The sequence below is a fragment of the Dipodomys merriami genome, unplaced genomic scaffold (assembly GCF_024711535.1).
Source record: "Dipodomys merriami isolate MVZ:Mamm:240054 unplaced genomic scaffold, mDipMer1.0.p SCAF_9, whole genome shotgun sequence".
Taxonomy (NCBI): Eukaryota; Metazoa; Chordata; class Mammalia; order Rodentia; family Heteromyidae; genus Dipodomys; species Dipodomys merriami.
In genome coordinates this window covers 21,212,625-21,233,436 of record NW_027206512.1, presented here as the reverse complement: position 1 = coordinate 21,233,436, position 20,812 = coordinate 21,212,625, and positions in this window count along the sequence as shown.

Here is a 20,812-nt window from a genome sequence, read left to right as displayed (position 1 = left end):
GAGCTCGCTCCTCAGTACATGAAGACAGCAAGAAGACAAATGTCTGGAAACCAAGAATTGAATTGGCTAGTGCCTCAATCTTGGCCTTCTGAGCTCAAGAACTGTGGGGATTAATTAGTTGTTGCTTAAGTCATTCCACCTATGGTGTTTTCTTTTTCTTCTTTGTTTCTTGTCTCCTTCCTTTCTTCCTTCCTTCTTTCCTTTCTTCTTTCCTTCCTGTTCTTTTCCACCTTTCTTGTAGGCTATGGTTTTGGCTTATAGCAGGCAGATCTGGCAGAGATAAGCTTTTACATTAAAACTATATAACAAGCCAGGTGCCAGTGTCTCACTCCTATAATCCTAGCTACTCAGGAGGCTGATATCTGAGGATCATGGTTCAAGTCTAGTCCAAGCAGAAAAGATTTTACCAATAAACTATTTTTTTAAGCTAGAAGTAGATCTATGGCTCAAGTAGTAGAGCACTAGTATTGAGCAAAAAAGCTCAGAGAAAGTTCCCAGGCCCTTAGTTCAAGCCCCAGACCAGCAAAAAAAATAAATAAATAAATAAAACAAAACAAAACTATATATAACAAAATATTAAAATATATCATGTGATTGGATTGGAATACTCAATGTCATCATGATATCAATTTTTACCAAATATTATACAGGCTTAGTGCAACACCTATAAAAATTCTGGCCAAAATTTTCATAGATATAGACAATGTATTATAAAATTTATATGGTAGACAAAGTAAAATATTTAAAATAGTTTTGAAAAATAGGAAAGGAATGGAAATAGAACAGAACAGAGAATTCAGCAGCTATCTCCAAATTCTTACAGATTCCAGAGCAATGCAACAGAGGGAAGATGGCCATTGTGGCAAGTGGTACTGGAGCAATTTTACAGGCAAAAATAAACCATGTGGAACTAAGTCTCACATCTCACAGGAAAAATAATCCACTGCATTAAATGTCAGTACAAAGCTATCAAAGTTTTATTTCAACTAAATGAGTAAATATTTGAAAATATAGAGATAGGCAACAGGGTCTTAGACTCAAAGACAAAGCACAATGCCTAAGAGGAAGAATTAACAAATTTTACCTCATCAAATTTTAAAGCCTTTGTTTTTGGAGAGACCTATTTAAGAAAAGGAAAAGAAAAGCTACAGACTGGAAGAAAACATTTGCAAAAAAACAATCAAACAAAGAACTAGTGTCTAGAGTACATAAAGAACACTAAAAAGTCAAAAAAAAAAGTAAATACAGCATGTTCCAATTAGAATACAGAAAAGAGACATAAACAAATACCTTACAAAAAATGCAAGTAAATATATGTAATGAAGTTCAACATCATTAGGAAAATGCAATGAAGTTTAACTTACATGCTTAGAAAAACTACCATAAAAAACAATGAAAATATAAAATGTCAAAAATGAGTTCTAAATGCTAGTAATATCAATAAATGTAAATTAAGTTCTTGGTATTTTAATGTAATAATGTATTGTCTACAAGAGGCACATTTGAAACAAAATTATGCAGAAGTTTGATATGAAACTATTACTGAGCTGTTTTTACTAACAATACTTCTGGCATACAAGTAAATAAATGGGGGCTGGGAAGGTGGCTCAGTGGTAGAGTGCTTGCCTTGCATGCATGAGGCCCTGGGTTCGATTCCTCAACACCACATAAGCAGAAAAAGCTAGAAGTGGCACTGTGGTTCAAGTCGTAGAGTGCTGGCCTTGAGCTGAAGAGCTGAGGGACAGCACCCAGGCCCAGAGTTCAGGCCCCATGACCGACAAAAAAAAAAAAAAAGTAAATAAATGAATTTTTTCCTCCTACCAATCAATTCTGTAGCCCTTTATGGGTACCAGCTGGACAGCTGATCCTAGGGTTTGAACTCAGGGCATGGATGCTATCTCAAAGCTTCTTTTGCTCAAGGTAGAACTCTGCCTCTTGAGCTAAAGCTCCACTTCTGGCTTTTTTGGTAGTTTATTAGAGATAAGAATCTCATTCACTTTCTTTACTGTCCTGGCTGGCTTTAAACCACAATCCTCAGATCGCAGCCTCTTGAGTAGCTAGGATTATAGGTGTGAACCACAGGCACTGAGCTCAATTCAATTTTGATGCTAACAACTTGGAGATAATACCCAATTCTCCAGTCTCAAAAGTTCACCTTACAAGACTGCACTGACTTTAAGCAAATTGGATCCTAGGTTATTCACTCTGACCACCTTAGTTTCAAATCAGGAGTTCTAGCCTGGTATGGTGGCACATATCTATAATCCCAGCATTCAGGAGGCTGAGTACAGCAGAAGAATCATGAGTTCCAAGACAGCCTGAGCTAGATAGCAAAGCCCTGTCTCTAGAAAACAAACAGGTCTAGACAAAGGTGGCTCGTGACTTTACTCTTAGCTACCTAGGAGATGGAGATAGAGAGGGTAGCATTTCAAGACCAGCTCAGGCAAAAATGTTAGAGCTACACATCTTAACTAAGATCTAGGCATGGTGACACATGCCATCATCCTGCCCATGGTAGTTAGTCAAATAGAAGGATGGTTGTCCAGGCCAGCCTAGGCAGAAAAAATAGATAGATAGATGTTGAATATTTACATAGGGTATGCCTCATCAATTCCACGCCTATATATACCTGTACAAGAAAATCATGCCCATAGGACCATATGTCTATGGAAGCATTGCTCCTAGCAAAAGTCTTAACCCTTGAACGAAATGGTACTTTCAAACTGCAGAAAAATGAATGAACTATATTTATTACAGCATGGATGACTGAGTAGCAAATGTTAAGTACAAAAGCAAGTCATAGAAAACTACATATACTCCTTTTAAAGTTTAAAACCAGCTATTAATACAAATTGCATTGTTTTGATACATATATTTACTCATTAAAGACACATATATCATATAGACTATATACTTATTATATGTTGCCATATATATTATGTGTATAAATTATTTTTAAAGCAAGACAATGATAAACACAAAATTTGCCCATTTTTACAAATTAAAAAATTGACCTATTATTCTTAAGTGGAAGCAAGAGACTAGGTTACAGAGAAATACATAAGTAGATGCACTTGTTACCATTTTAGTGCTTAGGTCAAGTGGTAAGTTAAAATTTAAATCAGAAAAACTATGGAAACGATGTTGACAAAAGTATACCTGCTAGATACTATGAACCAAAGGATACTGAGTACACCAATTTTAAAATTAGGTTTTAAAAAGCATGTAAAATATAAAACATTTTATGGCATAACTGAAGGTATCATTACTGTTACTGGAAACAATAGGCCAAGAAGATTTAATGCTTATGAAATAGTATGCACATTGGGCTGGGAAGGTGGCTTAGTGGTAGAGCGCTTGCCTTGAATGCCTGAGGCCCTGGGTTCAATTCCTCAGCACCACATAAGCAAAAAGAAAAAAGCCATGAGTGGCACTGTGGCTCAAGTGGTAGAGCTCTAGCCTTGAGCTGAAGAGCTGAGGGACAGTGCCCAGGCCCAGAGTTCAGGCCCCACGACTGGACCCAAAAAAAAAAAAAAAAAGAAATAGTATGCACTTAATAAGGTGTAATTAAAATACATGGAATAGTAACTGACAAACAATAGGATGGAAAAAACAGTGCTTCTAGTTGGCGATGTTTTTAACACATATTTTGTCAAAGATATTCAGGCTTCAGTAACAAAAATACCACAGTGGGTAGCTTACAGAAAACAGAAATTGATGCCTCATAATTCTATAGACTGAGAAGTCTAAACTTAAGGTGCTATGATATTTGGTGTCTGGTGAGGATCATGAATTCTTCATAAACTTAGTTATATTTTGCCCTCACGTGTTGGGCTATTCCACCATAATGCAGCTCTCAATAGTCTCTTCTGCATACGGGCACTAATTGCCATTGTGGGGCTCCACACTCGTGACTTAACCACCTTCCCAAAGCCCCATCTCTTATTATTACCATACAGTTCAGATATACAAATCAAATTTTGAGGGTATACAGTGTTCAGAATAAATACCATTCTGAAAACTGATAGCTCAAGTAAGAGGATGGGAAAGAAAGATACACAAAATATTTTAATTTCAAATTAAGTCATATAAACTTAAAGTAAGGTATAGTAGATGATAGACAGACAGATAGAATGTTATTTTACACTCAAAATACATATAAGATGCCTAGGTTGTAAATTAGATATTTCGATCTTACATATACTGTTGTATCACACCAATTGGACAAGAATATTAATCAGTGTAATATAATGTAATTTCTGGGCTGGGAAGGTGGCTCAGTAGTAGAGCACTTGCCTTGCATGCATGAGGTCCTGGGTTTGATTCCTCAGCACAACATAAGCAAAAAGAAAAAAGCCGGAAGTGGCACTGTGGCTCAAGTGGTAGAGCGCTAGCCTTGAGCTGAAGAGCTGAGGGACAGCACTCAGACCCAGAGTTCAGGCCCCACGACCAGACCCCCCCAAAAAAAAAAATATATATATATATAATGTAATTTCTAAAACTAAAAACATGTTACTAAACATAGAGACAGAAATGATACACCCCATTTCAAGCAATGAATTTGGGGCTTTTTTAAAGCTGCCTTTTTCTTTTTATTCACTTTACCATTTAGTTTTATAAAGCTTAGAGGCACTTCTAACTCAGGGGAAGAGTCTGCAATTTAAGAAGCAAACCTTCCCTCTTCCACTTGGAACTCCAGAAAGGCAGAATATCCTGTGGCATGAAACTGGATTGGCAGGATTAGTCTGATTTTTTTTTATTTTATTTTTTATTTTTTTGGCCAGTCCTGGGGCCTGGGCACTATCCCTGAGCTTCTTTGGCTCAAGGCTAGCACTCTACCACTTGAGCCACAGCACCACTTCTGGCTTTTCTGTTTCTGTGATACTGAGGAATTGAACCCAGGACTTCATGCATGCTAGACAAGCACTCTACCACTAAGCCACATTCCCCGCCCCTTATGGAGATAATTAGGACACTTAGAAACTAGAGACTGCTATTATATCCTGGAGAAACAGTTCTTCATCTTTAAGAAGTTTGGAATGCTGATTGGTTGTCTTATGGTGTGTTACCCTGGTGATATTTAAATCACATCTTAAAGATGTAAATACTTGGTGACTTTTTTTGTTAAGCAAAAATAGAGATCATTGGCACTCAACATGCTTGGCAAAAGAAAAGAAAATCACTTTTGGTGGGAAAGTCTTGTCTTCTTTACATAAATGAATAAAGTCTGAATTACACAGCAACTTGTGGGAAAGTGTTAAGCTCTTTAGAACTGAATGGCAATGAAAGCACTGTATGTTGAAATCTGTGAGTCACCTAAGTGGTACTCAGAGGGAAATCTGTACCTACTCATACTACCTATACTGCAGGATGCTTTATAAATTTTCGTCTTCCTCATCCTTCTAGTACTTTTTTCCTCCTTCTCTATCAAACAATTCTGTCCTAAATGTATTTGAATGTATTAAAAAGAAGTAGGCATTCCCCTCAAAGGCTGGAGAGCGAGCCATAGCGCTAAGAGCACAGAACTGGAGTGTAAGAAAGGCAACAAGTTTTCTGTTCAGGACAGTAGCCCAGCTTAGCCAAGCAGAGCACGCCGAAGAAAAGTACCCCACGTCCACCATGGCTCAGGGAATAAGAGCCCCACACAGAGGCCATCTAATCTGGGAATCAGAGCAAGGGTACAACCAAGAAGTATCCACCCAGGGAAGGCCCTGGTGGCCAGGTGGTAAGCATGAGAAACTGACTATACCACAGAACCAACCAAAGAAACCGTGTCCCACAAGCCTTTGTGTATGTTTAAGCTTCAATACCTTCAGAACCACAAGTTTCACAAAGTGACAAAAATACTTCACACGTGCAAGCATTTCCATTTTTTCTGAGCTGTGCAGGCATCAGCGGCCGTAGGGGCGGCGGTGGCCACACAGAATCCCGAGGAAGGGGCCAGAGAGTGGAAATCTTCACCCTACTGTCCAGAAAACCAAGGGAAAGTGTGAGTACCCCACGACATATCCCCACTTCTCACAGATCAGTCTGGAAGGTAGCCCCGCCCCCACCACCCGGGAAGAGCGCCATCTTTGATACTGGCAGAGACCCCACCCCACCAGCTAGCAGATAAGTGGGGTCTGGCAGGCAGCGACTGTGGCGCCATTTTTCAACAGGGCAATGGAATCTGACCAGTGGGAGTCAACTTCGCCCAAGGGAGGGTTGCCCGGCTAAGGAAGAGGAAGCTCCTCCAGGGTTGGGCGACCGGAGGCGGCCCGCACCTCTGCTTAGCCAGCTGCAGGATATAATGATAATAATAATAATATGATGATGATGATGATCATAATAATCAGCTTACGACCTCCGGAGAGCAAGACAATCCATCGAGGCACAGACAGCGAAAGGTGGACAAAAGAAGTTTATCTACACGATTTACACCAGACAGGGGTCTTGAGACTACCTTGTCCTGGGCTAGAGACCCAGAACCAAGAGCAGCCTCAGCCACAAACCTCCAAGCCTCCACCAGGCAGCCCTGACCCCCGACCTGTATTAGCCGGTCTGCAAACCTCCAAACCTCTGGCCTCCAGGGCTGCAGAGCTGCACACCTCCAGAGGGGAGAGCTCTTCCCTGTCTTCCTTCTCCTTCTCTGCAGCCTCTCCACTCTGCACGGGCCTGCCTGCTCTGCTGCGGAGGCCTCTCCACAGCCTCTCCAGAGGAGCCCGAATGACCTGCAGAGGAGCCCGAATGACCTGCAGAGGAGCCCGAATGACCTGCAGAGGAGCCCGAATGACCTGCAGAGGAGCCCGAATGACCTGCAGAGGGGCCCGAATGACCTGCAGAGGAGCCCGAATGACCTGCAGAGGGGCCCGAATGACCTGCAGAGGAGCCCGAATGACCTGCAGAGGAGCCCGAATGACCTCCAGAGGAGCCCGAATGACCTCCAGAGGAGCCCGAATGACCTCCAGAAGAGCCCGAATGACCTCCAGAGCAGCCCGAATGACCTCCAGAAGAGCCCGAATGACCTGCAGAGGAGCCCGAATGACCTGCAGAAGAGCCCGAATGACCTCCAGAGGAGCCCGAATGACCTGCAGAGGAGCCCGAATGACCTCCAGAGGGGCCCGAATGACCTCCAGAGGAGCCCGAATGACCTGCAGAGGAGCCCGAATGACCTGCAGAGGAGCCCGAATGACCTGCAGAGGAGCCCGAATGACCTGCAGAGGAGCCCGAATGACCTGCAGAGGAGCCCGAATGACCTGCAGAGGAGCCCGAATGACCTGCAGAGGGGCCCGAATGACCTCCAGAGGGGCCCGAATGACCTGCAGAGGAGCCCGAATGACCTGCAGAGGAGCCCGAATGACCTGCAGAGGAGCCCGAATGACCTCCAGAGGAGCCCGAATGACCTCCAGAGGGGCCCGAATGACCTCCAGAGGGGGCCGAATGACCTGCAGAGGGGCCCGAATGACCTCCAGAGGAGCCCGAATGACCTGCAGAGGAGCCCGAATGACCTCCAGAGGGGCCCGAATGACCTCCAGAGGAGCCCGAATGACCTGCAGAGGAGCCCGAATGACCTGCAGAGGAGCCCGAATGACCTGCAGAGGAGCCCGAATGACCTGCAGAGGAGCCCGAATGACCTGCAGAGGAGCCCGAATGACCTGCAGAGGAGCCCGAATGACCTGCAGAGGAGCCCGAATGACCTGCAGAGGGGCCCGAATGACCTCCAGAGGAGCCCGAATGACCTGCAGAGGAGCCCGAATGACCTGCAGAGGAGCCCGAATGACCTGCAGAGGAGCCCGAATGACCTCCAGAGGAGCCCGAATGACCTCCAGAGGGGCCCGAATGACCTCCAGAGGGGGCCGAATGACCTGCAGAGGGGCCCGAATGACCTCCAGAGGAGCCCGAATGACCTGCAGAGGAGCCCGAATGACCTGCAGAGGAGCCCGAATGACCTCCAGAGGAGCCCGAATGACCTCCGGAGAGGCCCGAATGACCTCTGGAGGAACCCGAATGACCTGCAGAGGAGCCCGAATGACCTCCGGAGAGGCCCGAATGGCCTCTGGAGGAGCCCGAATGACCTCCGGAGGGGGCCCGAATGACCTCCGGAGGGGCCCTAATGACCTCTGGAGGAGCCCGAATGACCTCCGGAGGGGGCCCGAATGACCTCCGGAGAGGCCCGAATGGCCTCTGGAGGAGCCCGAATGACCTCCGGAGGGGGCCCGAATGACCTCCGGAGGGGCCCTAATGACCTCTGGAGGAGCCCGAATGACCTCCGGAGGGGCCCGAATGGCCTCCCGAGGCTCCCCTGCCCTCCACAGGCCGCCCTGCTCCGGCAGGCTTTCCCCTCATCTCTCCTCACTCCTACTCCCCCCTCTCTCCAAGCTAACCTCCTAACCGTTTTTCCTAACCGTCCTTCTAACAGTTTTCCCATAACGGTTTTCCAACTGCCATTCATGCTCCTCCCCCAAGCAGCCCACTGTCCAATCACTTCCTGACAGCTCACCATGTGGGGCTCAACGCTGCGTCCCTCCAGTAGCATGCCACGCCCCTTTCAGCAGCATGTCCCACTCCTTCGGCGGCACGCCACGCCCCCTTTCCTGGCATGCCACGCCCATTTTCGGCGGCCTGGCGAGCCCCTCCAGCGCCAGCGCCCTGTGGGGCTGTGATGTCAGCCTCTCAAAGCCCTGCTCGATCCGGTGGCCTGGACTATGGAGGCTCGCCTCTTGATGCCCCGCCCCCTCCAGCAGGCCTGGCCCTGGGCCACGCAGACTATGGGGCCCCGCTGATTATGGGGCCCCACGGGTTACTACAATAATAATAATAAACTGCCTCGGCGGCGACTTCATGCTACAGAAAACAGCCACCTCCCTCCTGTGTGACACCCAAAGCAGATCACCTCCCACTGAACTAGCCTGGGAGGAGGGTCACGAAGACCCCAAGTCTCTAAGGCAGAACATTTTTCTGCCCATTCAAACTGATCGGAGAAACCAACGAAGCCGCAGGAAGCCTGACCTCTGCTAGGAAATCAGAGGCTCCATCAAGACACAAGAGCCCCCCAAATTAAACGAGGAACGCTTTTTTTATAATTACAATTTTTTAATATTTTTTCTATTTTTCCTCTTCATTATATGTATTTTTTTCCTTTTTTCCCATTTTTTTTCCTTTCTATTTCATTGCTGTTCTGCTCATTCCTAGGTACGTAGCCGACCGTGATTAGGCCTTCCTCCTTCATTGTGTGCATACTAACATTAGACTATATTTTGATTACTCAGTTCCCCATTTCTCAATCTTAATATCTTTAACTTTAGTATTTTTATACTTAAATAATTTTTAAGTTTTTTATTTCCTTATTTTATATCTTTTTGTGGTTTTTTTCTTTCTTTGAATTTAGGTCTTAGTTATCTTCCTTCTGTTCCTTTCCTTCCCTACATTCTTCTACTTTTATTTCCTCCTACTACTTTTCCTTGTACTTCTTAATTTCTGGTCCTCTGCTCCTTCTTTGATTTTTTTAGTCAGTTGATCCTTTTGTTGTTTGTCTTTGACCTAGACTGTATCTGTACTCATTTTGATTATGTCAAAGTGGTTCATCAAGCTGAATCTGTTCAGTCCAGAGTGATTTAAACCTCATGACAGATTTGTTGACTGGTTACAACTATATATAATCCCCACTCCTGAATCACAGTACCTCTTCCCTAACAAAGAAAAGCAGAGATAGATAGGATAATTTTGAACCTCTAAAACTGGTGCAATTACATGGTGGTTTTGTGGTGGTATTGGATCTCTTTTTAGATCCAAAAAAGGAGAGAATGAAAATACCTATGATTGTGAGCCTCTATATGATTGTGAGCCTCTCAAGTCTGTGCAACTACAGGGCTCTGGGTTGTTCAGTTTGTGTCTTAAATTGTGTTCTGGTGTGCTATTGGATTTGCTTACATTTCCAAGTGGGAAGAAGAAGAAGCCATAGAAACACAAGAAAAATGGCAAGTCAACTCCCACTAAAAATAAACAGGCAACAGAGCAGTCAATGAAAAAACTAGAGGATAGTCCTCAAAATGCTCTACAAACACTACTGGTAAATACGATGAATGAAAAGATTGAGAACCTGCATAGGACTGTGCGTGAATGTGATGAGGCTAACCAAAGATTAATAGAGGAATTCATGGAATCCACAAGCAGAAAGCTAAGTGAACTCCAGCCAGAAAAGGAGTCCAAGAAAGTATAGCCACTCAACTAAGGGATTTGAGAGAAAACCAAATCAAGGAGATAAAGAAGTCCATACAGATGTAAGACAAAGCTTCAAGAGAGACAGGGAAACCATCAAAAATGACCAACCTAGAAGGAAGGGAGACAAAAAAACAAAATAGAAAGTCTTGGTAGCAGGTTAGATGAGGAAGAAAATTGAATCTCTGGAATTGAAGATAGTCTAGACTTTGTAGAGAAAGAACAGAAAATTATTCAAAACAAATCAAAGAAAAAAAGACATATCTCCTCAGGAGCTCCAAGATACAATCAGGAAGCCTAATTTAAGGATGGCCTAGAAAAGGAAGCCAATGGAATAGACAATATATTTAACCGAATCCTAGGAGAGAATTTTCCAAATATCCAAAAAGATAGGCTCATCCTTTGAAAAATATAACTCCAAACCAGAATTACAGAAAATTCTCAAGAATGTTCTACACACTGAAAACCAACAAGAACACGATATTGACAGAGAAATGGCCCCTAAACAAGAATACATACATATGACAATATAAGATGATGCTACGTGAAATGAGCACCAAGATACAGAAACAAGAGGGTTTTTTTTCTTTGTTGTTGTTTAATGTACTATGTGAGGTTATTTATTTTTTATTTCATTTTTTTCTTTTTTCCCCCTATAGTTATCCCTTGTTGTCACTGTATTTTATTTTGATACCATGTGTAGTGTACATATGTTTATCTGAATTAGGGAAGGGAAGGGGAACAACAAAATGCTGAGCCATAGGACAAATGGGGAACCAATGCAACAGCAATACTCAAAAGACAATAGGTTGGAAATGAACTTTATAACTTGGGGAGGTTGGGGGGCAGGAAAGTGGGAGAAAAATGAGGGTGGGGGGTAACAATGTTTGACAAGAAATGTATTCATTACCTTATGAATGTAACTGTAACCCCTCTGTACATCACCTTGAAAATAAAGTTAAATTTTAAAACTTGAAAAAAAATAAAATTTAAATGCATTACTTTAAATTCACCAAAGTATATAAACATAAAGGAAAGTTATGTAACTAAATTTTCACATGATGATGAGAAAAATAAAAACTAAACTATACTTAAAAGGCTGGATTGGAACCACTGTAATTTTTCTGGAGTATTTTTGGTATTTGGTTTTGTTGGCAGTACCAGTGCTTGAATTCTGAATTCTGAAACTTGTGCTCCCTTGGCTTGTTTGTTCCCAATTGGTACTCTACCATTTGAGCAACACCTTTAGCCTTGTTTTTTTTTTTTGTCTTTTCTTTTTTGGTACTGGGGATCGAACCCAGGACGTTGCGCTTGCTAGGCAAGCGCTTTGCCACTGAGCTACATCCCAGCCCTGGTTTTTTTTTTTAATTTACAGTAATTTTTATTTTAAAGGTAGAATTACATGTGTGAGCCACACATCCATAGCTTTGTTTTATGGCAGTACTGGAGGTTGAACTTAGGAGCTTGTATTTGCTAATCAGGCACTTTAACTAATTAAGCTACAGTTCCAGCTCCATGGTTTTCTATGTATAAATGCAGAAATTAGTAGATATGTAGAAAGAGGGAGAAGTCAAGAGAGAAAGCAGTATTCACTAACACTGTTCACTAGCCAGGAATGGAAGCAACATCACCTCAAAATCAATGCTCAGAGATGGAAATCAGTGGCTTACACCTAAAGCCTACCTACTCAGAAGGATGAGATCTGAGAATCACATTTTGAAGCCAGCACAGTCAAATCCTTGAGATTCTTACCTCCAATTAACCAGCAAAAAAGCCAGAAGTGAAGGCATGGTTCACATGGTAGAGCACTAGTCATGAGTGTAAGCCTGAGGCCCTGAATTGTAGCCTCAGTACCAGTACAAACACACACACACACACACACACATACACACACACACACACACACACACACACACACACACACACACACACACACACACACACACACAATGGTAACCCCTAACTCTACATAATACCATTTTCTTCTAAAGGAACTTCTTAGATTGGGGACTAGGACAAGGTAAATACTTAAATCAAATCATTGCTCTAGGTAACAATGAGCCCTCAAAGAATATTGATGCATATGAGAACGTGTGTACTATTAGGAGGACTTCCAGTGACTATTTTTGCTATATGCTTATTTTTCAGCAAGCACAAATAACAATATAAACAAAGAAATTGAAAATACTGTAAATAAAAACTAAAAGATAATCAAAGTTAACATTTGATGAAAGTTAACATTTGTTCCCAATTAAACTATTAGTGAAATGGGAACAGAAGGAAATTCTTTGTGATTGCTCATTTTAGTCCACAAGCTGCTGAGCTGCTGACTCAAACTTTTAATATTCTTATTGTAACAGACTGAATATTTCTTTTCCTTCAAATTCATATGTTGAAACCCTAATCAATCTCCAAGGTGAAAGTATTAGGAGGTAGTAGTCTTTGAGGTGCTAAAATCATGATTAGTGTTCACAAATCAGTTAGTGCTCTTATGAAAGAGAACAAGGATAGACAAATGAAGAGAAGAAGGGGAGAATGTAGTAAAGAATCTAATGTACATCCTACAAAATTAAGAGTGAGGGAAGGAGTAGATAGGGAGGGATGAGTAATAATGTTAAAAGGGGTGACATTAGGGCTGGGAATGTGGCTTAGTGGTAGAGTGCTTGCCTAGCATGCACGAAGCCCTGGGTTCAATTCCTAAGTACCACATAAACAGAAAAAGCCAGAAGCACTGTGGCTCAAGTAGTAGAGTGCTGGCCTTGAGCAAAAGAAGCTCAGGACAGCACCCAAGCCTTGAGTTGAAGCCCAGGACTGGCAAATAAAAATAAAAAAAGTGGTGACATTGATCAAGATATATTGTATTGATAAACAGCTTTGGTAAATGGCAACTCCTTTGTATAACTACCTAAATAATAAAAAGGAAAAAAAGAAAAGAGGTGCTAGTTGCTCACACCTGTAATCCTAAATATTCAGGAGATTCAGAGCTGACCATCGAGATTGAAGCCAGTCTCTGCAGAAAAGTGCTCAAGACTCCCTCTTCAATCCACTAGCAAAAAACTATGCTAGTTGATGGGTGACAATGTTATCAGATACTTTGTATTCGTATACTGTTTTGTAGAATGGGAACTTCTTTGTACAACCACTTAAAGATAATAAAAAATTTAAAAAGACTATGCCAGAAACATGGCCCAAGTGATAGAATACCAGTCATTAGCAATCAAGCTCAGCAAGGATAGACCTGGAGTTCAAGCCCTGGAACCAACAAAAAACAATAACAACAAAAGGAGCAAGAGCTCTCTTGTCTCTTCTGCAATGATGCTATGACTATTTGTACAGTAATAGTTGGTATGGCTTATTCCAGTTCCATGACAGAAGTAACATAAAAACTATGAGCCAAACCTGACAGACAATATTATCCTAAATTCAAATTCTAAGACATTTTGGCTGTGAGTTCAAACTCCACTACAGCCAAATAAATAAATAATGACAACATTTTATCTTCCAACAAAATTATTCTAGTAAAACCAAGGATTTTTTTCTAGTGTAATCAAGGATGGTCACTGTAAACACTTTTATTTATCACTATCTGGAAAGCCAGGGATAAAGAGATGATAAAATGCCATGATTGATATAAATATTGAAAAAGAAGTAATAAACCTATCACTTTTTGTTATGGTTATGACTCTATATTTTAAAAATCTGACATTCAGCAAAAACACAAAAATTAATGAAAAATTTGGTTAAGTGACTGATATCACAGGTTCATATAAATAATTTTAATTTTACCACAACTTAACTAGTGATTCAGCATAATCTATGTATACATATAAAAATATACATAGCTTCCTGGGTTCTCTTAAATTGAAGAATTCCTGGTTTGATAAACATTTGGATTTAAAACATTGAGTAATACTGACTATCTGAGTGGTTTATATAACATTTTCACTAAGATCTAAGCAGGAAGGACGGAGGTAAGGAAGAGAGGAAGGAAGGAAAGGAGGGAGGGAAGGAGAACTCTAACAATCACTGCTATATTCTTACTACATCTAATAGTGCCTGTCCATAGGAAAAAAATCAGTAAATATGTATGAATTATTGTCATTACTTGTTGGATAAACTAGAAGCTATTATCATGACATTTCAGTACCCTTACATGACATAAGCTCATCTGCTTCTTCACCCTCCACTAAGATACAACTGGGAATCAGAGTGAATTGCTGCTGGGGTGATTTTAGGACTAAAATGAGGAACCTTAGTTACATGCATGATTTATATGGAATCTTTACCACAATCCAAGTATCCCAAAGGAAGGCAGATAGGAAAGAAGAGACAAGGAAGACAAGAAGGAAGATAAGGAGAGAAAGGCTTCCACGTGCCAAAAACATGTCAAAGACCATCAAAATAGTTTGTTTTCTCATCAAGGAGGATTGGAATCAGGAGAGATAATAAGTGAAAAGGATGAGCGTAGGATGAAGAACAAAATAAACTACACGAAACATCACAATACAGGTAGATGTGATAAGAGTTGTAAACAAGAAAAGTATCATAAGAAACTGATGATTGGTTATGGAAATTTTTTTCTTTGTTTTTTATTGTGAAAATACTGTACAGAGGGGTTACAATTACATGAGCAGGGTAATGAGTACATTTCTTATCAAGTATTGTTGCCTCCTTTGTTTCCCTTTACCAGCCCTGCTCTCCATCCTCCCCTTTGCCCCCCACCTCCACCCCGCCAAAGTTGTAAAGTTCATTTTTCAACATAAAGTCGTGTACATCTCATTGTTGCAATGGGTCCACCTGTATCCCTATTTAAACAATTTGTTGGTTTCCTTTATTTGCAATAACTAGTATATGTCTGAGACAAGCAGAAACTATCAGATAAGTTGATGTTAGGTGAAATGAACTCCAAGATAGGACTCAAATGGTTTTTCTTTCTTGCTATTGTTTCTAACATATTTATAAGATGATTTTTTTTGTTGCTTTGTATGTCCCTCCCCCACAGTTTAACCCCTGTTTTCACTGCATTTGATGTTGGTATAATTTGGTTATGGAAATTTTAAATAATGGTTTTATTTTTTTAATAACCATTTTAATTCTCCAACTTGATCATTTGTTTTCTCCCAAATCAGTCATCTTCCTTCTTAAATTCCTGCCTTTCTTCCATCCTTTTTTCCATCCCTTATTTTTTGTGGAAATCCTTAAACCATCAGTATGACATTCTTCAAACAGTGGGAAATAGACAAATACAGTGAGAAATGATCTAATACAGGCATGGATGAGGTCAAGGATAGCAAGAGTGAGATGGCTCAAATGTGAGATCAAGACTGTCTCCTTAGAGATAGCCTAAGGACCTGTCCAAGGCTAGGGTCAGAACCAAGAATCAGGCTCCGGAAGTAGATGAAAGATAATGAACAAAATCTTCCTGACAATAGCGGAAATAGTCAACAAATGCATCTATCCATGCAGAGAAAGGGAAATCTGTCCCTGGTTCTCTGAGGCTACTGTATGCTTTAAGGGCAAAGAGATCATGTTCAAGCATCCAAGCAGAAAACACTTAACAGAATGACGGGCTGAACAGCACAATTATCTCTTCTAACCTCCCACTCCTCCACAGGCAGAGACATGGCTGCCAGGGTCAGCTGGCAGGGTGAGGTGAGACTGAACAGCAGCCGGAGGGAATCTGCCTATTTCGACATCCTCTATGGAAATGCACACTGACAGAGCACCTAATGAATGATGCTAAGTGCCTGTAACAGCAGGTTGATGAGGATAGGCCACTGTCAACTCCTGCTTTGCTCTAGCGTCTCAGCAACACTTTCCTCTCGGCATGTCAACAGCTCGTCTCCCCGGAGATGAGCAGCAAGCACAGATGTTTAAAAAGCAAGAGCAGTCTCAATTCAAGGAGAGGAGATTAAAATAAAGTTTCTTTTGTTTTTTTTAATAGTGAAGATAGGGCTGGGAATGTGGCTTAGTGGTAGTGCTTGCCTTACATGCACAAAGCCCTGGGTTCGATTCCTCAGTACCACATAGACAGAAAAAGCTGGAATCGGTGCTGTGACATCTCAAGTGGTAAAAGTGCTAGCCTTGAGGAAAAGCTCAAGGACAGTGCCCTAGCCCTGAGATCAATCCCCAGAACTGGCCCCCAAAAAACACCAAAAATGAAGAGGTCAAACCCCAGTAGCTCATGTCTGTAATCCTAGCTACTCAAGAGGCTGAGATATGAGGATTGAGATTCAAAGCCATCTGGGGTAGAAAAGTCTAAGACACTCATCTCTAATTAACCAGCAGACCAGAGGTGAAGGTATGGCTCAAATGGTAGAACACCATCCTTAAGTAAAAAGGCTAGGCAAGGATGTGAGGCCCTGAGTTCAAGCCCCACTACCAGCAGGGGGAAAAAATACTATCTGTATGTGTATGTATGGATAGATGGATGGAGAGAGAGAGAGAGAGAGAGAGAGAGAGAGAGAGACAGAGACAGAGACAGAGACAGAGACAGAGACAGAGACAGAGAGACAGAGACAGAGACAGAGACAGAGACAGAGAGAATAGATAGATGGAGAGACAGGGAGAGAAAGAAAGAAAATCACAACTCCCTTCTTCCTTTCTACCATTTCAATTGATAAATTCCAAGCATTTTGTGAACTTCAATCTTTTGTTATATAATTGGGTTTTTCTGATTTATTGTTGTTTTAGAGGTGATATGCAGTGGGATTACCTTTACATACTTCAGGTAATAAGTATATTTCCTTTGCATAGTATCAGCTGTTCCCTTATTCTCTCCATTCCCTCCCTTCCATCTCTACCCATGAGTTGCATAGTTCACTATCATCAATGTACAGTGCCCTCCACTGAGGAAACTGAGGCATAAAGAAATTACATGGTGGGTCTGGGAATGTGGCTTGGTGGTAAAGTGCTTGCCTAGCATGCATGAAGCACTGAGTTCGATTTCCTCAGTACCACATAAACAGAAAAAACTGGAATGGGCACTGTGGCTCAAGTGATAGAGTGCTAGCTTTAAGCAAAAGAAGCTCTGGGACAGTACCCAGGCCCTGAGTTCAAGTCCCAGGACTGGCAAAAAAAAAAATTACATGCATGCCACAACAGGAACCAAGAATCAAAATATACTCCACTCCACATGCTACACATCCTAATCCAATTCTCATGGTTATGATTTCCTGGTTAACTAATCCAGAATCAGCCTTTGAGTAAGGCAATTGATAGACTGTTAATGTTTACTATGGAAAACATTAGATATATTTTTAAAGTAGATAAAATAATATAATGGACCTCATGAAATCCATATCTTAGCTTCAACAATGGTCAAATCACAACCACTTGTTTCATAAAGAACCCTAGCTTGCAGCAATGGACTGTGGTCTGGCAAATCCTGTCATGTCATTCTCTCGGAATCTTTTCTTTTCTTCCCCCCCCCCCCTTCCCTGCCCCCAGCCCCACCAGCCTTTGGAACTACTAGGATTTGACACTACTGGAGCCCCACCCCCATCCCCGCCAACAGCTGTTTTTTTTTACTGGTATTTAGAATAAGGCTGATAACTTTCTGCACTTTTTTTTGGTGGTTAATTGGAGATAAGAGTCTCACACTTTTCTGCCTGGGCTAGCTTTGACCCACTATCCTCAGATTTCAGCCTCTTGAGTAGTTAGGATTACAAGCATAAGCTATCAGTGCCCAGCCTAATTGTTATGTATTTTTAAATATCAGCTAGAAGAAAACTTAAAAACAAACCACCTCTCCATGTTATTTCCTCATAACACTCATTGTTGTCTGAAATATTCTTACTATTTTACTTGTTTTTTATCTCTTTTCCCACATACTCTAAATTTAAATCCCAGGAGGGGAAAAGCCTTGCCTATTTGCTTACAAATGTATCCAGGTGCTAGAAGAGTCATAGCAGAAGCTCAATAAGCATTTAATGATTACAGAGTTCTTGATTTTGCCGTGCTTCGTTGTACACTAACCTTTCTTCTTTTAGATGCATTTCCTAAGGATAGCATCTGAAGTATGGGTCATGTAAGGTGCATTATCACTCCTCATTTTATTTATTCATTGAAAAAGCACTCAAAATGCTCACATCTCCACACTTTTATGCAAGTCACTTAAACAATGTTTACAGAGAAAATGTAGTAGCACAGGGATATGTTTGTAGTTACATGAAAATAAGCAAGATATAAATATGTATAACATGATGACTACAAACAGGATTTTTCAAACACTTACAGAACAGATTGTGAGGAAACACGCCAGAATGCTGAGTGTCTTTGGTGTTATAATTGAAGGCCACTGGTTTTTTGTTCTTCTTCCTGCTTTTCCACAGATGCTAATTTTCTATACTGAACATGTATTACTCTTAACATAAGAAACAAAAAAAACTGGCCCTTTTTTTTTGGTCGGTCATGGGACTTGAACTCTGAGCTTGGGTGCTATCCCTCAGCTCTTCAGCTCAAGGCGAGCGCTCTACTGCTTGAGCTACAGCACCACTTCCAGTTTTCTAGTGGTTTATTGGAGATAAGAGTCTCATGGACTTTCCTGCCAGGGCTGGCTTTGAACCATGATCCTCAGATCTCAGCCTCCTAAGTAGCTAGGATTTCAGGTGTGAGCCACCAGTGCCCAGCAAATGGCCCTATTTTTAAAAAGGATTATTGTCATTATGTTGGAAGGTAGGTATGTGGAATAGAGATCTTGTTGCACCCAGCTTAGACTATTCAGTCTGCCACATTTCATATCCTCCTTAGAAAGCACCTTTCCATTATCTGGCTCTGACCAGTTTTCAATTGTAAGCAAACCAGTGTTTTTCTTTCTGCTTACAACTATCATTTATTTGAACTTGCTCTGCTTACAGATTCTCCATGGAATTATCCAAACTCACATCAATACACTAGGGCTACTTACTCCCTTCCCCGTCAACCTTGATACTTCCTCTATTCTCCCTTGCCCAATCCCAAATACACAAGATTATGATGCAGATTACACTGCTCATATTTTCTAAGGGTCTCACTGGCCCACACTGGTCAATCCTCCCACCTCTGCTTCAAAAGTGCTGAGATTACATCAGGCCTGGCAAAGTCATATACTCTACCATTACAATCCAACTCAAGAAATACAAATAGGAAAGTATGTTCTAGGCATGCTTAATTAAAATTTAAAACTATTCAATGACTATGCGTTCTTTTATTTTTTTGGTCATGGGGCTTGAACTCTGGGCCTGGGCACTGTCCCTCAGCTCTTCAGCTCAAGGATAGTGCTCTACCACTTGAGCCACAGCCCACTTCCAGCTTTTTCTGTTTATGTCATGCTAAGGAATCAAACCCAGGGCTTCATGCATACAAGGCAAGCATTCTAACACTGACCACCTTCCCAGCCCTATGAATTATTTTTTTGTAAATAATTCTACCAATAAGCCACATTCCCAGCTCTTATGCGTTTTGGGGTTTGTTTTTTGTTAATATTTTGTTGTTGTGGTAGTGGTACTATAGAATTGAACCCTGGGCCTCATGCATGCTAGGCAAGCACTCTATCACTTAAGCCACCTTCCCAGCCCCCCGACTATGCATTCTTGATATTGGTTTGTGCCACTGTTATTTTATAAACAATAAAATGTCAGTGTCCTGGAAAGGCTCCTATTTTAAGTACAAGTATCACTGGTATCATTCAGCATGGAAGTTTTCTATCACAAGAAATATTATAGCACCCTCTACTGTTAGGAAACAAAGTTGAAGGGTATCTTGGGCTTATTTTTCCCTACAGGAGTCTCCAGCATCATAGCACCACAGGCTGCCAACCATCTTGTTCATATGTAAAAACATGATTTAGAAGAAAAGCATAGGGCTTAATGCAAACAAGATATTAAAAGTAAAGGCAAAGAATAAAAATCCAAAGAATAAAAAATCCATGTGTGGAGTTGAATGGTAGTGAGAGAGACCTGTAAAACTCCTGAGAATGTATGTCTCAAATGGCATAAACCTACTCATTTCAGCCTCCAATAAAAGGAAATAATGGTGCTGAAAATAAAGAGAAAATCTTTGCAGGCCTTTCAAGAAACCTTAAGTGAGTAAACTGATGTTGCTGGATTTTAATTTTTTAATGTGCTTAAGCAAAATTACAGTGGGCTAATAACTACATGGTCCATAATTCCTTCCAAGCTCCAAAGTGTATGATTCCATTAGCTTAAACTAAATTCATTTATCTTCACAGTAAAATAGCTACCAGAGAAGTATACATCAGCTCATAAAGAAGCAGATGAATTCTGAAAAATAATGCTCTGTGGCTATCAATGATTTAATTTAAAAAGTGGCAAGTATCCAGACATAGGATGACAGCACTATTTCATTCTTGAGAGGAGAGGCAAGGGGGCCTTGCCTAGTACCATGGCCAACTATCCCTGGAGGGATAGTCATGTCAGTTTTAGTCTGCTATAGCATCCTCTACAAGTTACCCTCAGCCCAGCACATCTGAGCAACTTCCACGCATAGATGCCAGGGCAATCCTAGGGCCACGCAGGGTCTTTGAAATGAGGGATTTCTCCATTTTCTTGCTTCAGGTCATCAAGCAGAAAATTCTGCCTCTCCTGTATAAGGAAGACTTCATCTTCCATGACTA